Source organism: Aotus nancymaae, unplaced genomic scaffold (assembly GCF_030222135.1).
Source record: "Aotus nancymaae isolate 86718 unplaced genomic scaffold, 86718_ANA_hifiasm-v0.15.2.pri h1tg000041l, whole genome shotgun sequence".
Classification (NCBI taxonomy): Eukaryota; Metazoa; Chordata; class Mammalia; order Primates; family Aotidae; genus Aotus; species Aotus nancymaae.
The window spans coordinates 22,337,846-22,357,661 of NW_026988455.1; the positions used below are offsets into that span (position 1 = coordinate 22,337,846).

At 39.6% G+C, this 19,816-nt stretch overlaps 1 protein-coding gene across 3 annotated transcripts in view; it reads left to right on the top strand.

The window, feature by feature from the left end:
• The first annotated feature begins 436 nt into the window (after positions 1–436).
• DIRAS2 (DIRAS family GTPase 2) overlaps positions 437–19,816 on the top strand; it is a 30,160-nt gene continuing 10,780 nt past the window's right edge. The window contains exon 1 of one of the 3 annotated variants that reach the window (XM_012441660.3): positions 437–537. The gene's annotated coding sequence lies outside the window, so the exon portion shown is untranslated. Of the gene's footprint in view, positions 538–660; positions 768–886; positions 949–19,816 lie in introns of those variants that run through there. The other 2 variants (XM_012441659.2, XM_012441661.2) reach the window with 2 other exon arrangements.

Sequence of the window (19,816 nt, forward strand, 5' to 3'; positions counted from 1 at the left end):
CAAAATTGTTTATCAATGTCAGGAAATAAACGTGGTTATTTCCTTGAAATGCTAATGTGGAACCACTCAGCGAAAAGTCAGTTGTAATCCAAGCTCGCCAATGGCGGTGTTGTCATAGGATCCCATTAAATTAGAATGTATTAATCTACGCTGTGTGGTTGGCTACGGGGCAGGGCATTTCGCCTGTCTTTAAATGAGTCGGTTTTTAAAAGTTAAAATCTGGAAATTGAAAGAAAGACTATATGGCTAGTAGTGATTATAGTTGGCAATGCGAACAAAAGAATCTGATTCCCTTTCAATGGAATTGTTTTAATTCATTAAATTATCAGAAAATTCCGGTCCTCACCATCTATTCCAGGAGCATGCGGTAGGTGGCACCTAAAAGCTCTTTGGAGGCGAGCAGGCGCCATTTAAGCAGGAGCAGCGGCCTCTGCAGCAGCTGGCGCATCTGAGAAGGCAGAGACTGAAGAGAGAGGAGGAGGAGCAGCGTGCAGCGGCGGTGACAGTGCCAGGCCGGCGTGGCTCAGGCCAGCGCAGGTGCAGGGGCTACGGGCAGGCGGAGCGCGAGGGCGCGGGGCGCGGGGAGCACGGCCGGCGGGAGGCGCAGGGCGCGCGGCGGGAGAGCAGCTGACAGCGTCGTCACGGCGGCGGGAGGGAGCGCGCTGCGCCTGCCTCCGGGAGGAGCTGCATCCACACACCCTGCGCTGTCCTGTCCTGCGCGAGCGGAGCTCTGAAGAAGCTCTGAGCGGAGTTGTGTTCTTCCCCAGGTAACCGATTTGCGCCTTCTGTCGTGGCCTCGCTGCGTCCGCACTGGGGCACGGGCGGCTTTGGCTTGTTTGGCAGCCCCTGGAAAGGGATTATCGCTCTCTGGGAGGGCGAGTCCGCGTGTAAATACTGGAGTTGTCAAGGGGGGAAGAAACCTGCATTTCTGTATCCTTGTCAGGAAGGGTGAGCATCATTCCTACCCTTGTCTAAAACATGTTCTTTTTTAAAAAATCTGCATCTTACGTATTATTAGGGATTTCTTCCAAAACAAGAGTTACCGTTTTGGAAAATTCTACGGTGCAGGTGTTTCTGTTAACGTGGAAGTTTAATGGATTGTAGGAAAAGTGTAAGTAGATGTGGTCTAAAGTAAGAAAAATGCCAAGCACGTTAGAGACTGCCGTTTGCTTCGGTACGCTTTCATCCTCGACTGCTTCACTTCATGGGCTTGGCTGAGACCTGTCTGAATCTTTTGTTTGTCTTTTTAAAGAATGTGTCTCATGATATCTGTATGTGTTCCTTGTCTTTTTAAAGAATGTGTCTCATGATATCTGTATGTGTTCCTTTCCGCTCTCTTGTTGTAAGAGCAGAAGATGGGCAAGGGGCTGCATCCAGTCCTTAGTTGTAAGACTGTGGTTTCCTATCAGATGACAATGACTGCTGACAGCTCCCAGGCTCACCTGCAAAGCAGTGCTGGCTTCGGGCAGTGTGGGAAACTGCCTTTGTCGTCCTCTCTTGAAAAATGCTGTTTTTCCTCTTTAAAACTCCGATTCACATTCTATGTGGGTTTGGGAGACTTTTAAACTACAAGCTCTGTGAATCATCTGTTACATCAATTGAGTGTTGGAATACAACATTGTGGTGGAATTCAGTTTCTTCCTACTGTGCAGAGACACAGCTTGCCTTCCCTAGGATTTTATTTTACATATTTGCCCTTGTTAACTTTTAAATGGATCCCCTAGCATGTGAGAAGCTAGTCTAGCATATCAGAACTTTTCTGCTTCAAATAAAAATTTTCAAAAATATTATTTTTAAGGAAGATTTTCTAGGTAACGCTAAAAGTCTGGAGGTTTTACATTCCAAACCAGTCACAATGTGCTCCATTTCCAGTGGCATTTGGATTCGAGGAGGTGGAGTGGGAGGAAGAGAAAAGGGGAGGATAAAATTAGAATAAATTTAACAAATTTGTAGGGGAATCATACTTTTTTCTTGGTTGTTGCCTGAAATTGCAAATTGTCCACAATTTTATCTATCTCTGGAAATGCAGGAGGCTCTGTGGGCTGGGGACAGGAAGACACAGTTCATTTTATAGAAATAAAAGATACAATGGCAAGGAAACATTTTCATCCCATTTAACAGATGGCATTTAATTTGGTAATAGTCTCAGGCGGGCACAGAGAAAGGAAGGGGCAGGGAGGTGTAATTGCTTTCGATACCAAGGCATATATACCGAGAACTGCTGCTCACACTTCAGTGATCCCTGCAGATGGGAAGTATGTGTTCATGGTTATTGTAGAAACCTCCAGAATCTTTCTTTGTTACACCTTTAATAGACTTGTTCCTAAAAGGCGGCTCAGAAAACATACAGATGAAATGCCAAATTGTGAAAGTCACTTTTCAGTTTGTGTCTAACAACTCAGCATTCTCAGCAAAGCAGTTTCCTCATGAGAAGAGCAGAGGAGATCTTTATTTATTTATTGTATGTTGTTCCTATCCTATACACCCACACACAACTTTTACTGTATTGGGAATGTATTATTTCAGTGGTAAATACTGCATATCTTACTGAAAAATTAAAACCTTTTAAAAAACAACTGGGTGCTTTTGTCAAAAAGAGAGTGTATCTGTGATAATAAAAATGCACACTGTTCATTCTTCTTCTAATTTGGAGGCCAGAGTTGATATGTTGAAAATTAACCTATTGGTTTAGGCAAAATCATCATTTCCCTGTGATAAATGCAGTAAATTTTTCCACCACAGAATTTCTTTCTTAGAGGAGCATTCAGTTGTCTGGGGTGAGGTGGTTGCCTGCCAGCTATTTTAAGTAAAAAAGTGTTTAGTGCTGATCTGTAACTTTGGATTCAGATAACAACCATCCCCAATTCTCACTCATAGGGTGGATTGGCTCTATCTATCATCAGTCTCTCTGGTATGAGTATTGATAGTAGACAGATAGATGTCTCTTTAAGAATAGAACTGATTTGTAGGACACTAATTGATTTTGGTTATGATTTTTCCAGGAAAACAGCTACTCAATCAAAAGAGAATACAATGTTTGTTATGTTGTCCAAATTGCTGATGGCTTTTTAAGAGTTAAATTTACCAATTCATGCATACGCATTTAAATATGAACTTAAAATTATTTTACTGATGTCAAATAATGCTTTAGTTTTCGGTTTATTACATGGTTTGTGAGTCTCTCCTCACTAACAGGGAAGGACTCTTTGAAGTACTCAAAACAAATGCCCCTTCTTTCTGTCCTTCTTTGCTCTCAGCCACTGGCAATTTAGGAAAGAGATTCCTTATAGCTGACTCCTTAATGCAGTGTTTTCTTGTAAATCAGTACTGTACAATAGAATTGAAATGTGTGAGGCATGTGCAGAGTTTAAAATGTCCTAATGGTCGTGATAGAAAAGTAAAGGGAAATTAATTTTAATTTTAGTTTTTTTTAATTTTTAATTTATTTTAATTAATTTATTTTTTTAATTTTTAACTTTTTTAAACTGATTTTAATTTTAATTTTGATTTTAAAGGTGAAATTAATTTTAATAATATATTTAAGCCAGCATATTAAAAAATGACCATTTAGATGTAATCCATAGAAAATGCTAATAAGATATTTTACCATTTTAAATGACTGCTGAGAAGGCATCTCAATTTGGATTCGCTGTGCTTCCAGTGTTCAATAGCTCATCCAGCTGATGGCTACTGTATTGTCCAGCACAGCTATAGATCATTAATCAATTGATGGTAATTTAAAAGCTAAAGCATTTGGCACCATCACCAACTAAGCACTATCATAAATAAATATACAAATGGTCTCAGATTGCTGTGAGATATGTGTCCTCTTTCCTGCCATTAACTGTTGTGCTGTCTTGAACCTACTACTTGGTTCTTTATCAGAAAGACAAAAGGATTAGATCAAATACTTCCTGTAATTCTATAAAAAATAACCAGTGAGTAGACATCGGGGATCCAACCTGCATGCAGCCTAGAGGTTTATTGTGGCAGAAACAAAGGAAAACAGGTATGCCTGATGGGCATCATCATTTTGCACCATTACTAACTTCTATCCCAAGAAGTACTGCCCACCCCATCCCACACCTGGGGTTTGCTTCAGCGTGATTCTTGATTACAGAGATCAGCAACTTAGTCCCCAAGACCCATTATAGATCATTCAATTTTCATATAATTTTTTTATTGAACAAGCAGCAGCAAACCCATTATAAAACTAATAAACAGCCAGTGGCTATTCTTTACTATGCAATAAAATATATTACACAAATCTTTCAGTATTATTCTTTACTGGTATGAGTATTTTCAATGTTTGTGTCTATTTATTTTGACACCATTAAAGTTTAGGGTGAAATCTAATACTTTACAAATAATGCATGAATACCGAATTCTTGAAACACAGAAATTAATGGCCTTAATGAAAATATATCCATTTCTTTATCTAGTCCCTGAATACCTCCATGATCAGTGATTGCTTGTGGGGTTGGTACCATTTCCATCACGTGGTTCTCTGTCTCAGAAATTATGATAGGAGATTTAAAGAGGGCAGCGTTTTGTATGAAAGGATTTGGGGCAATATTTTTTAAAGCTAATTAATCTGCAAAGTGATAATTTTTCTGAGGAAATAAGAACGCAAGAACTTTCCATTATGCCTTCCCATAATAAACACACACGCCCCTCCCTCCTTTAACATCTTCAGATACTCATTAGGGCTCAAAGAAGCCTTTGAAGGAGGAAGCTTTCTTTCCTTTGTCATCCTGACATTCTGATTGTTTTATTGGAGCACCTTTGTGACTTTTGAGTTTGGGGATTTCTCTCTAGAAGATGCTGAGCAAAAAGGAAAAGTGATCAGAACCCAGGTTTCTTCATTGAGGAAAATCCAGGTGGAGTCCACTCGGCTCTCTATGTGCATACAGAAACCCAGCTCAATGCCATTTTTGTATAAACTTAGACTCATCTCCCCAGCCTTACCACCCAGCTACCTACCGCCCCAATAACACGCATACAACACACACGATCAATGGAGTATCTCATTGCCTCCTTGCCTATAAAACAGTCATCTGACACTTAAAAAAGGATTGACTAAGCCTTTTGCTTCCATCTCTTCACCTTTGTGCTTCTCTCTTGGAACCTTTTTGGCCTTCACTGGGTTCTTATAGAATGAATGGGAGTGGACCACAAAATGTAAAACTGACATTAGCTTTTTAGTAAGGTCTGTGTAAGTGTTTGCAAGCCAAGAAGAGATAGAACTACGGATAATAGAAATGACTGGGCAACCTAGATTTTGAAAATAACCTAAATTTCTCTATCATGACAACCATGTGCTTATCTATTTTTTTAAATGTTGCCAGGTTTACATATAATGCTTTGTGTTTTTCGTTCTTCCATTCTTTAAATGCTAGTTGAAATTCCTCCATTTATTCAATAATTTCAAGATGCAGAAATAAATCAAGTTGTTGGAAAAAATCTTTAAACAAAGAATGAAAAGGTAAATATGGGAGAATTTGTAATGGTCTCAGAGTAGGGAAGGGCTTTTTAAGGATGAACTCAAACTGAATACTAAAAAGGAAAAGTTTGTTAAATTGGATCCCCAGAAATTTTAAATTTTAAATTTCTTTCCAGAAGACCATATAAAGTAAACAACATCAAAGGAAAGATATTTGTAACATATTTTAGATGAGGCCTATTTTTTTAAACATAGTGGTTCTCAAATTCTGTAAGCATCAGAATCACCTGATGGCCTTGCTAAGCCTGAGATTGTGATTTCAAACCCAGGCGACTCAGATTCAGCTGACTCAATGGGGACCTGGTGTTTCTAATAAGGTCCCAGTGAAGGGGATTGTGCTGATCTTCCAAGCACAGTTGGAGAGCCATGGCCTTAATCTAAAATAATACCATCCTTGCAAACTTCTAGAAACTGAGCCAAGAACAAGAACACACCAGTTCCAAAGATACAAATACCAATTACTTTTAACAAATGATGCTCAATGTCACCCAAATTAAGTAAATGCAATTAATTCGGTAATGAGAAACAGACATCTTGTTTCAATGGAAGGGATCAAAGAGTTTGATAATACTCCATATTATGCAAGGTCTGGGGAAATAGCACTCACACCATCATGGAACAGGTGATGGAGAAGTTGGTAGTAATTTTCAAGAGCAACAGGCATTCGCTACCAATTAAAATGTACATACCCTTTGATTCTGCAGTTCCATTTATAGGAGTTTTCTCTACAGATAGGCTCAGAAACATAAAATATTTATGTATAAGGCTATTCATTGAGCAAAAGACTGAAAATACCAAGAAAGTGGTTAATAAATGATAGTTTAGCCCTCAGCAGAGTCTTTTGAAGCTGTTAAGAAATACAGTCTGGCTCTATATATGCTAGTATGAACAAATCTGTAGCTGGCTCCCAGCTTGCTCTGCGTCAGTGTATGATGTTTTGACTTTACAATAGCAGGAATGCTATATACATTCAGTAGAAACTGTACTTTGATTTTTGATACTTTCCTGGGCTGGTGATATGCAGTGGTATATGGTATGATCCCCTGTCACGATGCTGGGCAGTGGCAGTGAGCCACAGCTCTTAGTTATCCACATGATCACCAAGGGAAACAACTGATACTCTAAAATTGACTGTGTTGCCAGAAGACTTTGCCCAACTGTTGGTTAATGAAAGTGTCCTGAGCACATTTAAGGTAGGCTAGGCTAAGCTATGGTATACAGTAGGTAAGTTGTATTAAATGTATTTTTGACATGATATTATTGGTTTGTGAGGGGTTTATCAGGGCATAGCCGCCTGGTAAGTTGAGAAGCAACTGTATGTGAAGCACTGTTGATGTCACACTTGCATGTATTTGTCTACCGCTCTGACTAAATAGCTATCAATTGATCTGTCTCTCTTTGACTATGTACCATTTTGTTAACACTTGATCACAGTGCTTTCTTACCAATGACCACTCAGATCATTTAGTCACATGCTAAATGTTTCACTGCCAACCCTCTTCTTCCCATTCAATTTATGCTTTTGACAAGAGACCATTTCTGGCAATTGAGACAAACATCATTTTGAGTAGTTTGCCATTGTGAGTTAATGTGAAACAATGAGCCAATTAAGTTAACCCATTGTAGAAATATTCAACTGTATTTTGTTGAATTTCAAACAAAATATTGTTGATTTTCGCATTGGTAACTTTTTGGTGATATTTTTATTCTTACAGTGGCATTCTTTAAGAATATTCAGTTGTATTCTCTGTCCTTTAGGACAATTCCAGATTCCACTGAAGTTGTATCACTTCCATTATGGAAACAAAGCCATGTTTGGGGCAGAAGTGTCCTGCCCTGCAATCCTGAGCCTGCAGATGGAACCCAGACCTCTTAGTTGTAGGACTTGTACTAAATAGAAACGTATACTAATTAGAAACTGTGAGTCTTTACCTCAGCATTGAAAGATATGTGAATACCAAATATCATCTTACCTTCCAATTATCTTAAGACTGGCAAAGACCAACAAATGAGACTTCCTACTGTGAATCTGATCTCCCATGGCCTGGCCCTTCTCTGATCGGGCTTTTGCCCCTAGTGTTAAAGCTACATTGAAATCATGAATTAAATATCCCATGATGTAAGCATAACCCATGTTTTCCTCCAAACACGTGTTTTCTTGACCTGTTGGTATAGTTGTCCAGAGTTCAGCTTTTGATGTGGACCTTATATGAAGCATGTATAGCATTTTTGATGAGTCAGAAAACATACACAGTTATCCATTATAAGCTGTCTAGCATCATCATTGCAGTTTTAAATGAATATTATGTAAGTTTCAAAGTTGCTTGGCAATATTATAGGTTAGTCTGAAAGACTTCCTTCTGCAACATTTTAGAATCCAGCACTTCTTGTTCAGTTGTTACTAATTTGGATTGGTTTGGGTGCCTTCCCAGATTAGCTATGATTATTATACCTAAGTGCAATAAAACGTCATTGAAGATTCTGTCCCCAGATACCTGATGGTGTGACGCGTTCGTCCATAGCTTCCTTGTTTTTACTGAAGCCTAGACCATGTTTCTGGTCCCCTGGGCTATTGTGATTGCTCCTCTTCCACGCGTGTTTGGACTTACCTAAACTTGAGTTCAAATGTGGATTCTGTCACTAGCTGTGTAACAAGTCTCTGTGACTTTAACCATCCAGAGTCTCAGTTCTCTCACCTGTAAATTGGGGCTACTAAAAGCTAAGTCAAAAGGTGTTTTTAAGATGAATCTTGCCTAGAACCTCCGGATTCCAGCTAGGCAGTAAGGATTCAGGCTGTTTGGGTGGTTCATTGATGAACGTTTGAGTGGTTCCTCTTTCACAGTGTCTCAGACTCATTCTTCTCTTTTACAACTTGGCATGAAGCCCATTGTCTTATAGTCGTACTTTATTTCTGGATGGAATTCTGGCTTCAGCTTCAGTCCTTTCTAATTTACCAGAACTCACACTCTCAAATGAATGTTAAAATGTTCCCCTTTTTTTCTATATATCTTTCTCTTTTCATTGAACCAACTGGGATTCTATTTTTTCTCTGGTTAAATCCACTTTCCTCCTTTTGCCAATGTTCCTTTCCTCTGTTGACTGGACTCATCGCTCCATAGGAGTTCCTGGCTCTAACTGAATTCAATGGTTTTGACATGAAAGAACATGCCTTGGTTGATATTCTTGTTTTTCTAGCCTTGAGCTGTTCATCTGTGTAAAGATCCTGGGCATCCTGGCCTTGACTGGAAGCCTGCCAAAAGCTCCTCCGGTACTAAGGACTGTATGAGGTTATTGATCATTGGATTCAAGACACATTGGTAGCTATTCCTTCTTACAGTAGTTTTGTTAACCTGCCTGGTCACCATGCAGCAGACACAAATAAATTTTCATTGATTAATGACTCCTAGGTCCTTATTATATGCCCTTGCCCTCTTCTGACCTCCTGGATATTGTTCTTCACTCACCAAAGGTGTTGACCCCTGGTTCATTTTCTTCCTCCTGACCTCAAGTTCAGATATCCAAGGTAACTCCACTCATTTTCCATCACTCTTCTTATGCTCCACAGGCACAGGAGGACCTTTTCAGAACTGGAAACTCTTAGATTTCTAGGGGGACCAGAGGGAGCCTCCCCACTCTGATCATAGCACTTCCTTTTCACCCTCATCAGGAACTTACATTTGATCTTGCCAGTATATTCAGCTGTTACCTTCTCTTTAAAACATATACACCCTATATATCTGTATTTTAAAATTAATTTTTAAAAATTTAGCAAATCAAAACTGTGTACCATGTAGCTACCAATTCATAAACTTTTCTCTGATTCACAACCAAAGTCACAGGAAGTGTTTCTGAGCTTGCTCACTCCTCAATCTACTGCAAACTTCTTCTACCCTCTGATGCCATCAAAGTGCCTCTTGCCAGGTTCACCAGTGACTTGCATTGCATCGCATCCGGTGGGCACTCGCCAGTTCTCATTTGACTTCCCTTTTTAGTGCCAGTTCACGCTGTCAAGCCCTCTCTGTTTTGCAGTCTTGGCTTTCCTCGGCTTCTGCAACATGGCTCCTCCATGGAGTTGCTTCTCCTCCTCTGATCGCTCCTTTTTTTAATTTTATGCAGATCCACTGCTTTTACCAAACATCAAATTCTGGTGTCTCTTGAGGCCGTGTCCAAGTCATCCATTCCTTTCTCTTTGTTCTTGCAAACCATCTTATCCACACACTTGTCTTCTATCCCTGCCTCAATGCACGTAGCTCCCAAATGTGCATTCCAATCCCAGATGCTATAGCTGGCCCTGGACATGTATCCACCTGTCTACCTGATGTGAGCCCCTGACTGTCCCAAAGGCACTTGGAGATCTGCATACTGAAGATTAATCCCATGATTCCTTCCCTAAAACCTGTCTTTTGTCTAGCATTCTCTCAGCAAATCATTTCATCCTAGCTATGCAGTTCTCTAGGTTGGAAACCTTAGGAGTTTTTCTGATGCTTCCTTCTCCTCCATTCTACCTCCTAACCCTTTTTTCCTACCAACCCATCACTAGTTGCTGTTGATGTCACCATAATTGTTTTCTGCCTTCCCTGCTCTCACCTTAGCCCAAGCTGCCTTTGTTTTTGACCGAATTGCCCACTTGACAGAGAAGCCAGGGCCCCTTCAGTGGCTGCCTCTGCCCTCTACAAGCCTCACGTGATGTCAGCATGCCTTCTTTTCCAGCCTCGCCTCACATGGCTTTCCCCTGGCGGCCCATGGTGGCACCTTCCTTCTAGTACGTGAAAGGTTCCATGCTGTCTCCCTCCCTGGGGACTGCCCGGGGCACATGGTGTTGGTGTGGTTTCATTAATCCATCTACAGCAGAGAGCCCTGGATATCATCAAGCAGCAGCATTGCCCTGTCAGTGAAATAGACACATGGTCTGCACTAGTGCTCTGTGGTTGCAGCCTGGAAGCCCCATCTGAGATCCTGCCCAGGCCACAGAAACGCATGTCACACACAGCAAAGCAGAAGTGAAGCCAGAGATCTCTGCTTACCTTGTTCTCGTCTGAGGCAAGTTGCTTAGCCTGCCTTTCCCAGTGTGCTCATTGGAAGCAAAGTACAGATGCATGCATGCACTAAACAAATTCTTCTTGTGTACTACTTATGGGCCAGGCAGTGTTCAAGCATTGGGAGACAGTAATGAATGGAACAGACAAAAAGCCCATAAGGAGCTTTTAATATAGTAGAAGTAAACTCAAATTTTTTACAAAAGGAAATTACATACTATATTATAAAGCAAATGTGCACTGGAGAAAATAAAGCAGGAGGGTGCCACAGACTACTGGGTTGAGGCTGAGGTTGAAAACTGAGATAGGGTAGTCAGGGAAGTTCTCATTGAGCTGGTGATATTTTAACACAGGCCTGTGGGAGGCAAGGGAGTGAGCCCTGTGACTACCTGGGAGAAGACAGAGCAGCCAGTGCAAAGGTCCTGAGGCGGAAGCATGCCAAGTGAGTCCAGGAGCAAGGAGGCCAGTGTGGCTGGAATTAAGTGAGCTGGGGGATAATGGTGGGAATGAGGGTAAGGTGTGGAGCAGAGCCACTTAGCTATTACTCTCAGGGAGACAGGGCCGATGATGGAGGGTTTTGGGCATAGGAATGATGTGTTCTGCAGCCTGAGTGGAGAATTGATTGGAGTGGCTCAGGGTCTGAGGCAAACTGATCACCCAGCAGGCTGCTTCCGGTCATCCAGGTAAGAAACGATGGTGCCTGGAAAGCCTGCCAGCAATGAGGAAGGTGATTCATGGTGGGGTCTGGAAGAGTTTGGAAGATATCACTGACAAATGTTGCTGATGGAGTGGACTTGAGGTATAACAGAACAAGAGGAGGTAAGGATGACTCCAAGGTTCTTGGCCTGGGTGACTGAAGGGATAATGTTGCTATTGACTGAGACAAAGAAAACTGTAGCGGGGAAGTGCTGGGGTGTTATAGGGTGTTTAGACTTGCACATGTTCCATTTGGGATATGTGCACGGCACCCATGTGGAGATGCTGAGGCAGGAGAGAGGTATATGAGTTAGCGGTTTTAGGGAGAGGTCCTGGCCATGGGTATGCAGTTGGGGGTGCTGGCATATGAATGATATGCCATATCAGACACCCCCACTGACTGAATGAGTAGAGTAGCAGCAAAGGACAAATAGCAAAGATAGGGGGTGGCTGTCTCACAGGCAAGCTAGTTGCAGTGATGGTGCCGATCTACCTCTTCTGCTGCCTCCACCCTAGTACGAGTCACCCTCGGCACATACCGGGATTATTGCTGGAGCCCCCTGACCGGGATCCTGCCGCCACTCCCAACCCTTGGCCTGCAGGCCCTCAAAGAGGTACTTTTACAATGGAGGTCCCATCCTGTCGCTTCTCTACTCAAAAACCCTCCAGCTGCCTTCTGTTCTTCTTAGAATAAAAGCTGACCTTTTCCCTGTGCTTACAAAGCTCTACACGACCTGCCTGTCCCAGAACTTTTATTTTGCTGACCTCATCAGCCTTTTTCCCTCAATTCAAGAATTTTTCTGTGTGTCTTGAGCATGTTGGACAAGTGTCTGTGTTTGGACCTGCTGTTCTCTCTGCCAGAAAAACCCCACCACCCACACACAGGTTTCCACAGAGTTCATGCCATTACCTTTCTCAGATTGTTGCTAATATTTCAACTTTTCAGGGAGTCCTTCCCTGGCCTCTCATCATCTTTGATGCTCACTACATAATTTGAAATGTAATAAAAATATATTAATATACTTTTGTCAAATGGTTCCACACTGTAGGAAATCCTGCATTTGGAAGGCCTTTAAAATTATTTTTAAAATTTGATTTTCAGATTCTGAATTGCACTGATTGGACAGTTAATTTTAAGGACACCTTTGGATTGCTTTGGGCAATATCATGTAAGGGTGGAATCATTTTTATATGTCCCTTTTCAAAACGCTTTCTATATAGAATGATTAGCTTTCCAAAGCAGGTACTGTGTCTCTCGCCTTTAAATTACAGGGATGAAGAAAATATGCCTATTTTTTGGAAAATATCTGCTATCTGGCCTGCTCCTGAAGACCTATCAAATAGAAAACATTAATAAACTTAGAACAATGCTTTTGTATAAAAGGAAAATACACACCTTGATATTAGTTCTACAACTCTTATTTTCTGCTACAGAGTAACTAGTGAACCATTGTGTGATAGAAAATGTTTTCATGGTTGCTGCACATCTCCATGTAAAGTATTGGAAAGATTCTATTGTATCTTAAAAGTCTGACTTTTATAAATGAAAAATAACATATGCAAGTGCATGCTATCCCATAGCTCCCACCTACTTTTGGATTCAAGATCTTTTCTGCAATAATGTAGTGGTGGATGATGCAGTAATTCACCTCTTGCTCTGTTTCTATCATGTTATCACATATCTTTGTGTAATTTTTTATTTCCATTGGCATTGCCAATCTTTGAGTGGTTTTAAGTAGTTTTGCAAAAAACTTATTTACTTTTTTACGGTTTAATTCTCTTCACTGCTACAACTTTCCTTTGTTGGATCACACACAAAAAATGTATTCCCACAGCAAATAATAAATATGTATTGAGTGTTTCTGATGTATCTGACATTGGGCTAGTGGCATGGATGTGCTGGGGAATGAACCAAAAGTCCCTGCCTTCCTGGCTTCTATATTCAAGTAAGGAGTAGGAGAGAGAGAGAGAAGAAAAAAAAAAAAAAAACAGATATAAGTGCATAAATAAACACTGAAAGAAGAATATATGTACCAAAGTCCCTTATTGTTGAAAGAGAATCATTCTAGCAAATAATAAAGGAGCTGAGGTTTATTGGGAACATTTGTACTTTTGCCCAACTGTTTAGCAAAGCTCTCTCTGTGTAACTTCTGATAGGGCTGGCCCTTCTGTATCTGTGGCTTCCGCATCTGCAGATTCAACCAATTGAAAAAAAAATGGGAGAAAAAGATGGTTGTGCTCCTACTGAACATGTATAGACTTTTTTCTCAGGTCTTTATTTCCTAAATGATGCAGTATAACAGCTATTTACATAGCATTTAAGCTCTATTAGTTATGATAAGTAACCTAGAAATGATTTAACATATCCAAGAGGATGTGCATAGGTTACATGCAAGTACTACTTCATTTTATGTAAGAGACTTGAGCGTCACGAATTTTGGTGTTCACAGGTGTCCTGGAAACGATCCCCTGCAGATACCAAGGAACAACTGCATTGTTTTTTTTTTTTTTTACACTGTCAGCAGTTTTTTTCTATATATCTTCTCATAAGATTTTGAGAAAAGTGAATTCTAGTTTGTACCATACATTTTAGTGGATTATTGTATATAGTTTACCACAGCAGGAAAATAAATGTTTTTCCAATGGTTTGTGGCTTTTTGCCTTTCACTATTAGTAGAAAACCTCAAAAGAGGATTCTAAGCATTTTTTAAAAAATTAAGCTTAATTAAATTTTGTAACACATTGGATTAAGTATTATGTGTTATTAAACAGTGCTGAAAAATAGTGATTTGTTTTTATGTTCGCCAGCAGTGCAGACTGTGTGAGTCACCTATGTAATTTTGTATTTATAGTAACCACATTTTAAAAAGTAAAAAGACAGATGTAATTAATTTTAAGTAATATATTTTTAGGCTGGGCGGGGAGGCTCACACTTGTAATCCCAGCACTTTGGGAGGCCGAGGGAGGTGGATCACTTGAGCCCAGGAGTTTGAGACCAGTCTGGGCAACGTGATGAAACCCTGTCTCTACAAAAAAATACAAAAAGTTAGCCAGGAGTGGTGGCATGTTCCTGTAGTCCCAGCCACTGGAGATGCAAAGGTGGGAGGATCCCCTGAGCCTAGGAGATTGGGGCTATAATGAGCCATGATTGAGACACTGCACTCCAGCTTAGCTAACAGAGTGAGACCTTGTCTCAAAAAAATGTACGCGTGCGCGTGTGTGTGTAAAGTAATATGTATATATGTTTTTTTCATTTTGATTTTGTTTTATTTTACATTTCATGTATTATCCACAGTTTCAGCAATGGTAACAGCCACCTAGCCTCCCTAGTCTGAAATGGCAAGATGGTCACAGCTGTGGCTGACAGTAAAGCACTGATATGCTCACAAATATATAAGATGATCATTTTAACTTGTAATCAATATTAGAATTTATGAATAAGGTTAGAAATATTTTTTTATTCTAAGTTTTCAAAATCCAGGGCAGCACATTTCGGTTCAGCCAGCTGCATTTCAAGGGTCCAGTGGCACTGTGTGGGCAGCGCAGGTCTGGGGGCTGAGCGTTAGATGCCATGGCTAATAATGATGGCTTCACACGTAATACCGTATAAACTTAAGGCCAGCATGAAGGTATGCATTTTAATTGGTCTTCTCAAGATATTAGTTTTGTTTTGTTCGTCTTGTCAGATTTGATGAGACCCTTGCTGGTTTTTTTCTTTTTTAAAAAACAAAATTACTTTCAGTTCTGGGCTACATGTACAGAATGCACAGGTTTGTTACATAGGTATACATGTGCTATGGTGGTTTGCTGTACCTAACAACCTGTCATCTAGTTTTTAAGCCCCGAATACATTAGGTATTTGTCCTAATGCTCTCCCTCCCCTTGCCCTACACCCCCTAACCCTTGCTGTTTTTACTATATAGTGTGGTTGAATAAGGAGGAGCTGTCTGCCTAGCTAATGCTGCCAATTATGTTCATTATGGGTATTATCTTTAATTCATGGTTTTGTTATTTCTGAAAATGTTTATGCGTACAGTCTTATCTATTTTTATTTTGGTAAAATATATATAACATAAAATTTTCCATTTAAATCATTTTCAAGCATATAATTAATTCAGTGGCAATAAGTAAATTCACATTATTATGCAGTCATCACCACCATCCGTCTCACAAAACCCAAACTCCATGCTCATAAAACAACTCTCCTTCTTCCATTCCCTTAGCCCCTGGCAACTCTCATTCTTATTTCTGCCTATGAATTTGACTACTCTGTGTACCTGCTGTAAGTGGTGTCATACAGTATTTGTGTTTTTTGACTGGCTTATTTTACTCAGCATAATGTCCTCAAGGTTCCTCCAGGTGGTAGCACGTGTTAGAGTTTCCTTCCCATTTAAGGCTGAATGATATTTCTGTTGCCCTAGTCCATTCTTGCTTTGCTATAAAGAAATGCCTGAGACTTGGTAATTTATAAGAAAAGAGACTTCATTGGCTCATGGTTCTGCAGGTTGTACAGGAACCATAGTGGTGTCCGCTTCTGGGGAGGCCTCGGGAAGCTTACAATCATGGCAGAAGACAAAACGGGAGCAGGCGCTTCACATCGTGGAAGCAAAAGGAATAGAGAGTTGTGGGTGGGGCAAGGAGGAATGACACATACTTTTAAATGGCCAGATCTTACAAGAACTTACTCACTATTGCAAAGATAGCACCAAGCCATAAGGGATCTGCTCCCATGACCCAAACACCTCTCACCAGGCCCCACCTCCAGCATTGGGGATTACAATTCAACACGAGATATGGGCAGGGACAAATATCCAAACTGTATCACCTGTGTATGTACACTGCATTTTGTTTATTCATTCATCTTTTCTGTGGAAATTGGGTTTGCTTCCACCTTTGGGCTATTGTGAGTAATGCTGCTGTGTAAACATGGGCACACAAGTATCTATTAGAGTCCCTGCTTCCATTTCTTTTCCACCCAGAAGTAGAATTGCTGGATCATACGGTCATTCTATCTTTAATTTCTTCCACAGATTTTGTACCATTTTAGATTACCATCAGCAATGCACAAGGGTTTCAATTTCTATCTTTGCTAACACTTTTATTTTCTGCTTTTTTAAAATAGCCATTCTAGTGGGTATGAAGTGGTACTTCATTGATTTACATTTCCCTAATGACTAATGATGTTGACATCTTTTTATGTGCTTGTTGGTCATTTGTATGTATTCCGTAGAGAAATATCTATTCAAGTTCTTTGTCTTTTTTTTTTTAATGGGGTCTTGCTATGGTGCCCAGGCTGGATATGAACTCTTGGGCCAAACTATCTTCCTGGCTCAGTCCCTCTGGTAGTTTGGACTATAGGCATGTGTCACTGCACCCAGCTTCTTTGTTCATTTTTTAGTTGGCTTGTTTGTGTTTTTGTCCTTCAGTTGTAAGAGTTTCTTTATATATTCCGTATACTACATCCTTTTCAAATATATGTTTCTTCCCATTCTATAGGATCTCTTAGTTTTCTTGGTAATGCCCTTTGTTGTACAAATTTTTAAAATTTGGATGAAGCTTAATTTACCTATTTATATGGAGTTGCAAGAGGCCTCATGTAGATAAAAAAGATCTTGAAAAAGAAGTACAAAGTTGAAGACTCATATTTCCCAATTTCAAAGTCATCTACAAAGTTACAGTAAACAAAATTGGGTGGTGCTGGCATATGCATAGACATACAGAACAATGGGATGGAATTGAGAGTCCAGAAATAAACTAACTTTTATAGTTGACTGATTTTTGACAAGGGAGCTTAGACCATTCAATGTGGGAAGAATGATCTCTTCAACAAATGGTGGTGGGATAGTGGATATCTACATGTAAAATAATGAAGGTGGACACCTACCTCACACCATATATAAGAATTAACTCAAATGGATCAATGACCTAAATATAAAAACTAAACCATAAAACTGTTAGGAGAAACATATGAATAAATCTTCATGACCTTGGATTTAGTAATGGATTCTCAAATGACACCAAAAGAATGAATAACAAAATAATTCATGATTGTTTCAAAGAATCTTTTTTTATACCTTACCAATTTTGTAAAATTTTAGGTGGCTAACACCAGAAATTCACCTAACCGCGTATACGTAGATAACCCACGGGCTGACAGTGAATGAAATAGCCTGAGCTGCACACGGTAGCAGATCAAGCCCTCGTAACTGGCATCAAATACTTTCTTTTCCATACACTGAGATTCGTGTGCTCCAGTTGACTTTATCTTTTGGTATGTATTTCCCTGCAGGGCTTAGCATGCTGCATTGGTCATTGGTCATTGTTCAACAGTCCCTTGACCAAGACAATATTGTTTGTTATTCACATGATTTTCCTTTTTGTTTCCCTTACTCACATAAAAAAGAAATGAAGCAGAAAATGTCCAAAATGTAGTTAGGCCCTTGGCAGTCTTAAAAGTGTCATTAAGCATGTTTTATTTGGCTCTTTGGAATTTTTGGTCATCATATTTTCCCCAAATGAAATTGTTCTAGACAAATATAAGTGAATCTTATTTGTATACTTAAAGCTGTGGGCTTATTTGCCTCTTGAAAATGAAACCTTAAAAAATAATTTATGCTATCCCCACCATTCCAAGAAATGCCCCATTTATCTCCACTGACTTCATTCTTGCAGATAGTATGCATCTTGAAATGAGCAGCTGAGACCCTCTGGATGTGTCTCACAAGACTGTACCTGCCCCACTGCCAGGGAAGATGTCTTCATAACACTACAACAAGATTCCTGGGAAAGCATTTTGCTTTTCTGGATAGAGATGAACTATCGGTGTTTAAGTCTTGTTTATGATCAAACATTTCCCACTAACAAATCTATCGTTTTTTAGATTAAGATAAAAAGGTATATAAAGTAAACATTTATTTAAATCAAGATTCTAAAAGTATATAAAAGTACCCTTTTCTACCTAAAGAATTTACACTTTGTTGATTTCTTAATGACCATTGTTCACCTTGTATTATTAAGAGTTTTAAGGGGCTGTCATGTACCAACTTAAAATACAGGGTTTGTTTAAAGTTAACATTTCATGGAAACCAGATCAGTAATTGAGCAGAGACAATCTGTATAAACTTCATAAACATTTTAGCTCAGGCTGTAGATGGAACATTTAGGGCAGAATAGTACACTAAATTATCAACCTTTTCCAAACATTTTCTCTTAAAGATCTGAATTCTTCCAATCTATAATTTTTCCTCTAGTTTTGACTATTTTTTTGGACAGCGTCTCATTATGTCACCCAGGTTGATCTTGAACTCCTGTGTTCAAGCAATCCTCCTGCCTTAGCCTCCCAAGTAGCTGGAATTATAGGTGTGTGTCACCATGCCCAGCTCCATGACTGTGTTTTGAAGCAGGATTAATTTAGGGTATAATATAGATAAAGGCTGTGGGTTTGTTTTGCCTGAGATCCTGCTTCTATCTCATTCACATGAATCCAAGTTTCTTCTAAAATATTCTTGAATGGGAAACTTGTGTCACTCAGTAAATCAAAATGCATTTTCCCTGAATCTAGGCGCTATAAGCCTAATCCTGATTTTCACTGCCTACAAGGTCTCGTTTTGAATTCTTGACACACATATTTTATGCATTTTGGGATAGATGGTTTATTCTCTTACCTTAATCCTTTCCTTCATCTATCTGTCTATGTATAAGCTTTTTCAGATTATAAGGGAGAGTTGAGACAATTTAGTTCAACCAAGTTCAAGTAAAGGGTAATTACAGGGTTGTGGATCACATCATCCAGCCAGCCTTCCCATTCAGAAGATGGGCTGTCTCCAAACAGAACTGTACATCTTCAAGGGTACTCACACTCCAGCTAGCTCTCCCAGCCAATGTGATGATTCTTTCATAAATCAAATGAAAAACCAGAGACCAGAAGACATCTGGGGAAAATGAGCAGATGAAAAAGAAGGATTCAAATGAACAAACAGAGACAGAGATAGCTCAGATAAGTGAAGGGAACAGCCACAACCATTGACAAGGAGCATTCTCATTGAAATTCAGCACAGTATCACATTTCCTAAGATAAGAAAGTACTTCTATGAAAAAGGGAAAATCAGAGTACAAGAAAGGTTATTAAAAATAGAAGATGCTGGAGAAATCAAGAATAGGTATAATCAATCCATCATCTAATAGAAGCCTCAGAGAGAGAAAAGATGTAGGGGTTGGGATGCTGTAATTTTTAAAAATAGAAGAAAATGTCCCAGGCCATGGGAAAAATTGGGTTTTTAATCCCTTCTCTCTCCCTCTAGCCCCGCCAAAAGCAATTCTGAATATATCCTTGTGAATCTTCATAACTCCAAGTTTAAAGAGAAAACTCTGAACTGTTCTAAAGAGAAAAAGAAAAACACAAATTTCTTACAAAGGAAAGATAATCATACTGCCTTTGGCTTTTACATTAAGAAGCCTGGATTACTAAACTTAAAAATGAAATAACCTCTGAAGAAGAAAGACTTTGAACTTGGGTTGCATTCAGGACTCTATCAAGTCAGAGAGAAATTTTAATGCCATCTGAAATAATTTATTAGTATTG